Here is a 12,757-nt window from a genome sequence, read left to right on the forward strand (position 1 = left end):
GCCCACAAATTTTCTCCAAGAGCCTCTGCTATGTGGGAGCGAGGGAGTTCTCCCAGAGCACAGACGCGGTCCTCCAGCACCATGTCTCCAGTGCTGTCCAGGGCAGCAGACAGGCAGCCCATTGCCAAGGGTCTTCCTGAAACAGCCATGGTGACACCCCATTCCCTGTCCCCTAGGCAGGGCACTCAAACTCAAGGAAGCTCCTTTCTGTGCAAGGGTTTTCTGCTAACCTGCAATGCTGAGGAGTTAGGGTTGGTCCTAGTACATGCCTTAACTTCATGGAAAAATAAAAGAAAGCCAAGTTGTAAGTAAGGAGCAGCCCTAAAATTAGCTCAAAAAAACAATGCGATGAATATCATGAAAAGGTTTCCTTATATAACCAGATCTATACAAACAGTGAGAAAAGCAAATAGCAACATCTCTCTGTTACAGACTAAATAAATAATCTGCTAATGAGGATGCTGTTGAAAGTAGAGCTTGCACTTGGCAAACAAAGAGTTCAGATTAACAGCAGGATTCACAGCATTTTACATTTACTAACTTATGCAAAATAACAAATACAACACTCATACAGCACTTTGTATCTTCATGGCACTGAGTAAACACCTAGCCATACTTATATCTTCTCAGTGCCCCAGAAAGACCTAGCTTTAACCAGACACATGCTCTGTGGGAAGACTGGCTTCCTTATCTGTCCAGCCTTTTGCTTCCCATACAAGGTGGTGAGATATGGTTGTGGTCTTCTGTCACTCACACTAGAAGAGACACATAGAGCAGATAAATCACTGTCTAGTTATTGGATTATAAACCACTGCTATGTTTTGTTGGCTTGTGAAATGATCCAGAGCCCACATTCAGTTCCCTGAGCCATCAAATATAGCCATTGCACAATTAGTCACAAGCTGTATCATAAGCTTCCATCATTATCACTCATTAAAATTCTTCCTTACTTACAGAATGTTTAAACATGTTATTATATCATGGCTGATACAATAATGGCTGACAATGTGGGTGGGGAGGTGAATAAGACTTTTTTTTCCATTTACTTCTTCCAGTGCCCAAAAACTTGGCCAAAAATGCAAGAAAGGAAGCAATCACTCAAACAATCCAATAAACATTTTCTTCATGTGGGTGATCTCACGATACAGCAACCACAGTAACTATAATAGTTACTAAAAGAAACTTTTCCACCCCAGATGGATGATCTTATCCCACAAGAAATGTTTGTCTAGCAGAAATAGGCAGTACACTAAGGCAGTTACATTAACTGCAGTTTATTGGTTAGTATTATAAAGCTCCTTCAAGAATGTGGAATTTTGAGACATCTATACATGGAGAATACGATCACAAGCCTGGACACAGTTGCCCCACCACCCACATGTAAGCTTCTTTTGTAGCAATGAAGAAAGACGCCATGCAATGTGAATCTCCCTAAGGGTGTCTGTCCTTCTCCATTGTCTAAGGAAGGCAGATGACCAGGTCAGCTAAGTTCCTCACCTAACAGTGCTCAGAAGACTGCCTAATGTTAAGCAAAATTAATTTTCTCCAATACCTGTTTGGTTTGGTATGGTTATTGTTCCCCTGGACTACAAAAAGGAGCTGCACACAGGTCTTCACCCAATGAACTTGCTCCCTGCTCTCATGCATAGACAATTTCCATTCTTCTCTTCCAAATCTTCTTTCAGACAAAACACTTCCTTTAAACTTTTCCCCAAGAAGCGACTTTTCATCTAGCCTTGTGTGCTGGTCTAGCGACTAATGCATCTGGCTTTTTTAACCTATAATTTAACACTACTAAGTTTGCTGGACAAAGATCTGTTTCTCTCATATGTTCAGCACAGATTTCTGAGGAGTAGAGAGTGGAAGGAGAAGATGACACAAGTCCTTGTTTACAGCAGTACAGATTTTCCTGTACAGATGCTGAAACTCATAGTAAGAGGCATTTTCACTGTGGTTTCCTGCAAACACCAGGAAAAGAGTGGATTTTTGAAGGAAGATGAACAAATAGGGTATGGATCCTGAAGATGAGCTAAAAGGGGTCAAGCTGTAGCAGTCAAAAAACCAACCAACCAACAAACAAACAAACCAAAACAAATCTAAAAAAGTAATTCCCTCAGGGATATGATCCAAAAGAAAGGGCAGAAGATGGCTATTTATATGAAAATTGAAGGAAAACAAAGGGATGGTGTAACCTTGGATGGGATAAGAGGATCCTCTGCTTTCCTATTAATCACTCCATCCTTTTCTTACATGCTTGAGAGCTTGCTTATCCTCCAAAACTGACACTTGAATTAATGGCTCCTATTCAGAGCAATAACAGAGATATAGATTTTGAAGAGTGCTAAGCATCTGCAGTGCCCATGGACAGTAAGGTCTGAAAATCTTGTCAGCTTTATGTGGGAATCTAAACACAGATGTAGATACCTAACTTTAAATGGATAGGCTTGAAAGTGAGTGTCTAAATGTAGGATGAGATTTTATTTGATAAATCCCAGGTGAATAAACTTGGCATCTGAATCATTATTCCATGCACAGAACTTCTGGAGCGCAGTTATGGGAGCAACTTCTGGGCAAGCAGAAGTAACTTGTAAAACTTATTTTCACATTCTTTGAGGAAAGGCAAGTGCTTAAAATCAGGTATTTCACTTCTTCCTGTGACAGCCTTGGAATACAAATTTTTAGAAGTTTTTAGACCTTTTTTCTTTCTCTTAAGTTTTTCTTAAAGGTTTTTTTTGACTCTTATAGTTGTAGCATTATCATGGAATATAGCTGAAAAGGCACTATTTATGAGATCAATCCTGCTAATACAGAATACTGCCCACAGTGCATATTCCAAAAATACTGTATAGATCCATAACACACTATGCAGGAATAGGCCATAGTAAATAGTCCCAGAAATGCCAACATGCACACACACATATAAGGGTATAAAGAGTGTATATATTCAAAATGAAATTTAACATTTTTACATAGTAGTGCCATTTGCCGAATAGATGAAAATAATAAGTAGTGTTACCTTAGAGTTAAGATTAACAGTGCATTTTCAGACAACGAATGTAACTGTTTCATTGGTTTCATGCATTTCTATTTTGCCCAGAATCTGTATCTAAACCACTTCATTAAAGTCACAAACCATTTCTTTGAGCATAAACAACGTTCCTCACAGACAAGAATAGCTTGAATAACTAGCTTGAATAGCTAGTTAAAGGAGAGATGATGAATTTATTCTCCATTCTGTGTGGAGTGGCATTTTTTTTACATGCTGACATGCTGTGATGAGCACTTTATGATGCGTAGCTGACTGGCTCTAATACCACTTGATCCCTTATAAATTAAGAGGCAAGAGGTGGCAGCCTGTCATGTAACTCCATTACTGGGATTTGGATTAAGAGTGTTTTGCACATGTTATTGTCTTTCTTTTAGCTGCTACATGTTAGGTGCCTTGAGAACAGCTTTTGGAAACCTTTTTCTCAAGTCGTCTTTTTACTGCCCATCTGGGCTCTCTGAAAGGATCTATTTGCCAGTGAGCTGCATGGGCCCAGCTCTGGGTGAAAATCCAACAATCAACAGGGAAAAAGAGTAAGTTTAGAAATAAATGTTTCTATTTAATTTCCATCTGCATTGCAAAACCTGATCTTGTCTGCTAGAGTAAATGCTTTTATTTGCATAATTATTTCTAGGTTCATCCTAAATACCTGTTAAACTATGGCAGTGATTATTTTCCCAAGAGATAGTTGGACATTGTCTCTTGATGCGATTTCCATGGTGGTTGATATTGTTACCTTTATTCTTCCAGACAATACTTTTCACCCACAAAATGAAACCAACATACTCAGAGAGGATATAACAACCCATCTCTATACAGAGTGATACCTATAAATTACTAGAGGCCAGCTCCAGGCAGTAGCACTGCCAGCCAATAGTGTTCTTGACAGGTTCACCGAGAAATTTTTGCTACAGCACAAAACTCTGATTGAGGCATATCAAAGCTGAGGACAACAACCATTAAATGCTCTGACACCTACACAGTACAGATTTCCAGGAGGAACGAAATTAGAGTGTAACTGCTGCCAAGACAGCTTTCCTCTTTCGTTAAGATTTGTTCCCCATCACTAGCTGTGTGATTCTACTAGACTGCTACTAGAATGTGTAGCATTCAGAAAATCAGCCATGTATTCTCATAGTCAAACTGTTACCACAGCCAGAGGTGGGCTGAGCATACCTATGCTCTGATCCACTTCATAAACTCTTATGATCCCTGGCCTTCTTAAATATCAAAGTTGCATCTTGAGATAAATCAGGGAAGTATCATTAGAAGTTTGCCCCGTTCTTACACTTTTCTTAAACATCTGCTTTTGGCTACTGAGTGACAAAGATACTGCGCTAGATGGATCTTGGATATGGCCTAGTACAACTATTCTTATAGTCTCTAATAAAAGAAGATTGCAGAGCAGCCAGGGAATCCAGAAGGCACTGCTGTTTGAAGGGAAGGCACTAACACACTCCAGTGATGGGCAGCCATCCAAAATGCTAAGGTAGATGAGTAGCAATAAACTCCAGAGATAAGCAGATGGCTCCCAAGCTACAGAGTGAGTTTACAGCTACAGATACTAATGGTCTTAAGCTATTTTATGAACTTCTTGCAAAATGCCAGAGCCAGCTATTACATGTCTGAGTTTCTTAAACATCAAAGCTATTTTCTTAATGTTGATTTATACAAGCCAAAATAAGTTACGTAACTTTCAGTTAAAACATGCAGATCCCAGAAATAGCATCCATTTTTTTTTTCCCTAATAATACTTTCTGGCTAATGGATTTTTGGGCCACGTTTCTGCCCTTCATATTTTTATATAGTCCAGTTATAGTTCTGCAATCCTTTCAGTGCCGTTTGAGAACAGCAGCTGAAGTGAAATTGAATCTGGGCTGCTGTGGTCCTGTCCTCAGCCCTGGAGGAGCCACGTGCTGCTGGCCATGCTCTTCTATCCTTCTCTGTGTCTTGCTGCTAGCACTTGTGCAAGCAGAAGGCGAGTCTCTCCAGGAAAATTATTTAGCTGAACATGAAACAATTCTTTCTTTTGTTAGGCTGGTTTTCAGTCAGAGCAGCTCCTTCAAATTCCCCAGGTAGTGTGGAGATGAGGAAGCGGACATGCATGGTCAGGGACAGGAGAGAAGGGCAGAATTTGCCACTTCAGTTGAGCCGAATATTAGTTGCTGAGCAGCTCTGCTGCTAGCAAAAGCGTGAGACACTCTGGTTCTGCAGGTCTTTGGATGATGCAGTTTGCAGGTTTAGTTGAGACCTTTAATTCGATCTGTAAGCTCTCAGAAAAGGCCACTCTGGTACAAATGAATCAACCAGAAAACTGGGATGGTTTACCTTCTTTCAGCAATTTCCCTGCTGTGAGAGGACACTAAAGAACTGCCCAGCCCATATGTTGGGAAAGAGTGACTCTTCTCCTTTAAAGTCCCAGTGATGTTCTTTCTACGGTTCCAGTAAAATACTCACTTTCATTCCTTACTGGTTTTTAATAGAAGCACACATTTATATAAAATATGATTTCTCTTGCACACCTGCCCTTCCCCATGCTGATCAGCCGTGAAGCCTCTGAAGCAAAACACTCTTGACTCACAATTCGCTGGCAATCATTGCCTCTTAATATTGCCAGCACAGGTTGAGACATCATATATATAAGGTTGCTCCCGACATGAGAGAAACTTTTCTTCTCTCACCATATCAGTAAAAGGAGTAGTTATAGCCTCAGTCTGATGAGGGGAAAGGAAGTCTGTGCAAAGCCACTGGACATAGGAGCTCCTTCACCAGCCAGAGCAAATGGAACTTCAACATCTCCCTCTACACCAGTAAATCTACTCTTGTTTATAGATTTCTGGAGTACAAACAGAATCAAATATCTTCTAGCGAAAAATATTTAAACTTTATTTTTGTGATCTACCTCACTATGTTTACCATGGCTTAGATTACATGTAAAACAGCCATTCCTACTGTTCGCTTGACTCACTACTGTTCACTTGCTAAACTCACAATTACTGGATTAAGAGTTCTAGTAAGAACATTTAAACCTAATAGGACCATCTGATTGTCAATCTTATGATTAAAAGTTTGTATCACAGGTAATTCAAAACTGGATTTTTAAAAAATGTTGTAGAACAATTAAGAAATAAAATCTTCCTTGGAGATCCAACAGTGTTTTAAATGTAGCTGCTTTCCAGAGTAAAATGTTTTACTGCCACAAGTAGTTGCAAAAGAAAAAAAACTCAAGACCATTTTCCCCCTCAGAAGAGTCTACATATAAGAGCTGCTATAATATTTACTGCTGCTGCTGTAGGGGTTTAATCCTTCCTCTCTAAACACCAGTGGGTACAGGATTGGTCCTTGAAAATAAACATTTCCTCTGCCTTGTAAAGCACACTATTTCATTAAAAACTTCATTTAATATAAGTTACCATGGTTACCAGCATAGGAGTGCTTTTGTAAATGTGATGATCATGCACTAAGTACACGTGAAGGGCTCAGGATGCTCACCAGAAGCCAGAACTGTCTCAATGACCTCATAAAATGGACACCAAGTCCTTTGTCTGTTTTCCTGGTAAACTTTTCATATGTGTGGCACCACATGACACTTGCTAGCACTCCTTTAAACATGACAACTGAAACATTTCTACTCTGCTTTAATGGTTGTGTGCCAATGTCCTCTTACCACTTCCATCAAGGAAGAAACCAAGCAAACACTTGAGCATCCCCTAACACCCACTCTGACTCAGATGTCGCCTCCCCAACTCAACAAGTCCTCAGAAGACAACTTCATTCTCCATCCATCAGCCAGCACATATCAGAGTAGCTTCTGGCCAAGCAGGCTAAGAGTACAAGGAAATATGTGCAAATTTGTAGGTCTATGTCCAGCCATTGAGATCTTGAAAGCATCCCTCCAGTCCCAGTGGAGTCCCAGATGGCTTTGTTTGGATTGTGGTGGTTCTCTCTTGCAGGACACCAAAGGACAGGTGCAGTGTAACATCAGCAGCTGGTGACCAGAAAACGGGGAATTCACCTGCATGACCTCTACATCTCTTCACATAACTCTGGCATGGGGACCTTGTACACCAGGTTTTCCATATTCAGGGCTGTCCAAGTTACTGCTGAGCTTTCCTAGGTTCCTTCAGACCAGTGAGGGCTGGGTCAAGGTTTGGAGCAAAAGCTCACTGTTTATACTTTATCTAGGAGATATCCTAGATAAGTACCCATCAGTCCACCCACAGAGCCTGGGGACTGATTCGTCATCGCTTGGCACAGAGTCACTGCCCTAAAGTCCAAGCCCAGGTGCTGATCCTGGCACCTACATGCAGCAAACCCACTGATTACATCCACTGAAAAGATCGTCTGAATGGGATCATTTGCAGTGTGAGGGAAGGATTAATCCCTTAAAGTCCATGATACAGAGTCACCCCGACTTCCCCTGAAAAGGGCTTTCCATCACCCAGCTTAGTCAAGCCTCCAACCAGATGCTTGCACGGAGATGGGGTGCAGCTCTACTCCCACTTGTACTTCCATTGAGTTCTGGGCTTCACGATGATAGAGAAAGGGACTCCAAACACGGTTTTATAAAGTTGTTACTGAGTGCTAGAAGTTTTCAATAAAAAATTTAATATACTAGAATTCAAGTAAAAAAGAGCAATTTGCTTATAAAATACATATTTTCTGCACTGTACTATGAACTTTGGTAGGCGTGTGCATGCTAGGGTTTTCAAATGAAACTTAAAAGAGTGGGACCTGGGAACCAAACTCCCTTAAACTCCACTGAAAACCCTCACCTCGGTGCTTTGAAGAAACAGCTTTTTATAGCATAGTTGCATTTTACCTCAAAATTGTAGAATTTTAGGAGGTTGGGCGTCTGGCTCGAGACCTACCACAAATGAAACTGACCTCGTCATAACCCTTGAAAAAAACAACTACTCAACAGTCTATGTGAGAAACTGCCACAAATATTTTGGCAGCATTTACCAGTTTGAAAGTCAGCCGTTTCGGGCTGACCTAGCATGAAGACTGAACCACATGCCAAGCCGTAACTCTGTTCCTCCTTCCAAAATTGCAATTGTCTCAACTTTTTTTTTAATCCACAACCCAGTGTCTTAAGTCCGGTAGTGAATGTTCACAAAGTCTTGACCTGCAGAGTACTAATTTCCACTGGGAGCACTAAAGGAGAAAACCTTTTCTATAAATGCCAGATCCTGTAAACTGAGAAGTTCATCACTGCAACACCTAGAGTGCGATGGAGAGTGCCAGGAATGGAATCCAGAACCCCTTTTTAGGAGCAAGATTCTGCCTCCAGAGTCAGGTAGCAGAGGATGGAGACAGCATGATTATAGTCCATTTTGAAAAGTTTTAGTTGGGAATGAAAAATCCTATCTTTTATCATCTTTGTAATTTTTTCCTCTATGGTACTGCATTCTTTGCTAAGGTAAGATTGTGGTCTGTCTCTCAAAAACTAGGAGGACTCTCTAATTTATAGCATAATGCCAGAAGGAACTGCAGTGGCCTCTGTGCCCTTTTCTTTTGGAACTGCGCAGAAAAAATTGAAAGATCCAAAATGCTGCATCAAAAGAACAGAAGTGAGTGCCCTTTTTTTCCCCAGCAGAGTGCCCTTATCATCAGAATTTCATCTACATGGAAAGGGACACATTCTTCTTCTCTCTCCCTACCCTACAGTGAAGCTCTGCCATCGTATAGAAAGAAATACAGTGAAGAAGGTAAAAATATCCCATAAGTGATACCAGAATCAGCAGAACATTCACATGGGAAATGAAGAAAACAGCCACTTCTTTTTGCTCTCTTCTCTTTGGGCTGGAAAGCCAGACTCACACTCTCCTGCTTCCTCTCCATCCTCACAGTGGGAGCAGGAAAGCTGATATCCCAGCAGGCAGAACTCAGGGAGCAGAAAGGAGTTTGAAATCTGAATCCAGGTGCAGATTCATCAGGGAAATCGAAGCTTTTGCTTCCTCTTCTGGTTTAGCACGCGTATGATCTGATGCAGTTCATCTTTCAGCTTTCCACTCTGCCTTTCTTCAGCTTGAGGCTGCAGCTATCGCTCTCCTACACCATGTTCTCAGTTACTAAGACCATTATGTGAGAGATGAGGAGGAGGAGGTTCTGCTGCCTGTGTTTGCTTCTGTGAGGACAGAGGTTAGAGCAGCTGGAGGTTGTAGTTAAGTGATGCTTAACTTCGCTGATACAAGCTGAAACAGTTAACCATGTACAATCTAGACATACAGCATCAGCCACATGGAAAGTTTCCTTTGGAAGGCAGATACCTCCTAATTAGTCACTATATAGGACATATTATGACAACAGATTTGAACACTTTACATCCTTCTTTAAGTACCTTGAGTCCTATTTTAGATCTGGCCCTAGGCAACTAGAAGCAAGAGAACATTCTGCAGAACTAGCATTAATTTTACGCCCTCAGTGTTTGGTTTTGATAACAGAGCGCTTTACTTTTTTGCATATTTGAAGATGTTTCCTGATACTTTTGTGTCTGAGTTTTTGTGACCACTGGTATTAAATGCTATTTGTTGAAAGGCTTGACATTTGAGGAAATTTAACCTAGGAATATTTTTACTATTAACCTTATTTTTAAACTGATATCACAGCCTCGTAAGAAAGTAATTAAAACTTTTCTCTTTACAACAAACCCTACAGAGGAGCTAATGTGAAGCATAGGTAACAGAGAAAATCTAAGTAAAGGCCTGGACTTAACACCTCATTCATTAAAATCTCTGAAATGCTTGGAATTTAACGCAGAGAAGTCTCCTTTTCACCATAATTATATGAAAGACCAGAATAAAACAGAACTAAACGAGGCAAATATATAAATAAGAAAGCCTAGATTTTGTGGTAGCTTTACTTACTATCTTAATTATATATTTCCTTCATATGTTTCTTTTTCCCCTTGCTGGGACAGATGGAATAAATTAATCTTAAATGCAGCATAAAATCTATTCCAGATCCTCTCATATGCCAGTGCTTAAACATAACTAACTAGAATAATAAAAGTCAGAGATGGAAAAGATCTATTAGCTGACCACCTAAAATTTTACATACAGAAATGTATCAATTTAACTAAACCTATTTCTAAATATTTAAGGAGGTTTGGTTACATCTTAAATCAGTTCAACAGTGGCCAGAGTCAATTTATTTCACTTTGAAATCACACTGAAAAGCAAATGGAAGTGACCTGCTCTTGAGCACAGTTGCACTAACTAAATAAATGCACATGTGTAGACTAAGAATCAGAGGGGCAGCAAGGCCTGTCCAATTTTGGTAACACAGGCAACTGATACCTCCTTTGTGGGGCTCAGAGTCCTCCACTGCCATTGCAACTGATGAAGAATAAATATTTACCCGTTCTCAAAACAGAGCCCCAAGCTGGGAATCAAGATATACTGAATTTATGTCTCAGGTTTTCCACTCTCTGGACTTGGATGAATCTCTCACATTATGTCTGAAAACATGCTAATGTCTCCTACCTGAATATGATGATTCAAATACGAGCAAGCTGAGAACCTGCTCATGCCACTGTTACTTTCATAGCCAGGAACATCATTTTGGTCCTGGTCCTAAAAGAAATCGCATGCATTTAATTTAGTGAGTGAACTGGTTTAGATGGCAGTTTACCAGTCACAAGGGATACAAAAGTTTGTTTCCATACATTCTGAACTACTATGTAGATGCCTGTACAGGACTGTTCTGTATGAGCAGTTTCTATAGCATTCTGTCCAAACTACCATTTAGCAACTTGCTGGGGAAATGATGGAAGAGGGATTGTAATTAAAGGGGCCTATTCCATATCTAAAGCTTTATATTTATGGGTATATTTATGTGAAATCCTCCACATAAACTGAAAAATCATTTATACTGCTTTCAAACTTACATGCATGCAAACCTAGCCAGATATTCAAAACAGATTAAAGACCAACTTTCCTATAGAATGATTTTTTCCTAACTCTTGATGAATAGTAGAGGCTGAAAGTTTCTTCTAAAGATCACTGGAGACACACAGTGGACTGAATTCCTGTGATGCCAAGAGGTCACACGGCAGTGCACAAGTCCAGTGTCTCTCTATGACAGAGCAGCAGGAACTCACGAGTTTCATAACAAGCATTTCTGGGTTTGATGCCTGCTCGTTGTTCCTACACTATGCTAACACCACCTTGACAGCTCTTCCCAAGCTATTCTCCTTTCCATTGATTTTACAAGCATCCTACACACACCTAGATTAGAGAACCAGGGTCACACACTATTAGAGACAACAGTGGCATGAACTACACTCAGCATGAGCCTGTTAAACAATGCTAGATGTTACTATTAATTTGTGCTACTTTATACAGCCTGATTGACCACTGGCAAGCGTGAATTAACCTTGAAATGAAGGACATCAATGCCATGCAATGTACGCATACCTAAAAAAGTACTGGTGGCAAACTAAACCAGTTCAGCGCTTCTTCAGCCAATGTAAGATTGTCTTGTGTAGAATATTTTTACATTCTGGTCCATTTTATTTTTCAAATACTGAGTTTTTCATTTTTTTTTTTTTTTAATTCTGATCACTTTCTTCAAGTGGCCATCTCCTGCAGCTGATAGTAATTTGGTAGTTGGAGCAACTTGAAGAGAAAATCTGAATTCATCAAACTAGATATTTTTTCACAAAACATTAATAGAAGAGATTTGCCAGCTCTGGGGTAGATTTGTTTTTTTAATTGGCCCACAATATCTAGATTGTGGGGAACACAGACCACCACCTCCCAGTTCCATATTTTAACTTGATCCAGAAGAGACACAAGTGCTGGTCTTCCAGTTTGGAGACACAAGCTGACAAATCAGTTCTGTCCCCTTGTCTTGTTTTCTGCTACAGTCTGAATAACTGAGGGGATTAAGGAAAGACTGATTTTTCATTTTTTTGGCCGAGTGAGCTTTTGGTTCACACCTATATGGGTGAACACTTATATTTGTGTGATGGAGAAACAGAGAGGCGTTCACCTCCAAATACAAAACAGGCAGGTTCACATGACATGCACAGAATACAGGAGCTCACCCACAACTTTTCCCTGCACTCTCAGATTATTGAACACAACTGCCCTGCTACTGGTAGGCTTTCATCCATCAGCATTTCTCCACAGGCAGCATTCAAAATGCGCCTTTTGCATCACATCATTTTTTGGTCATCATAACAGAAATTCTCATGGGGTCAGAAAACCATCTCCTGCCCACTTCTGTGTGTAATTTCAAAATTTATTGTATTGGATGTAATGAGCAAGTGCTGGGCAGCACTAAGGGAGACTGGAGAAAGCGAAAGACTTCAAATAAAAGGCTGTAAATAGCATATACTCCAGAGATAGATGGCTAGTGAGGACATCCATCCAACAGGCTCTCTTAACTTTCACTGGAAATCGGGTGTCGCACCTTTTAGCCCTTCTTCCAACTGGAAAAACAAAATGAAGGTGCTGAAGTAGTTTCTAAAATACAAGCCACCTAAACACAGTGGGCTCTCGGCAAGCGTGGATGGAAGGTTCTCTCTGCGGGACGGGGGCACTTTCAGAGACCCGGGAGAGGCGGGCGGTCCCCTTCCCTCCGCCCGGGCTCCTCCGCGGCAGGAGGGCGGCGGGAGAGGGGAAGGGGGGCTCGGCGCCCGCCACGGGCGGTGAGAGGGAGGCAGGGCCGGAGGAGCGGCTCCGAGCCCGGGGCAGACGGGCC

Source organism: Caloenas nicobarica, chromosome 1 (genome assembly GCF_036013445.1).
Source record: "Caloenas nicobarica isolate bCalNic1 chromosome 1, bCalNic1.hap1, whole genome shotgun sequence".
In the NCBI taxonomy this organism is placed as follows: Eukaryota; Metazoa; Chordata; class Aves; order Columbiformes; family Columbidae; genus Caloenas; species Caloenas nicobarica.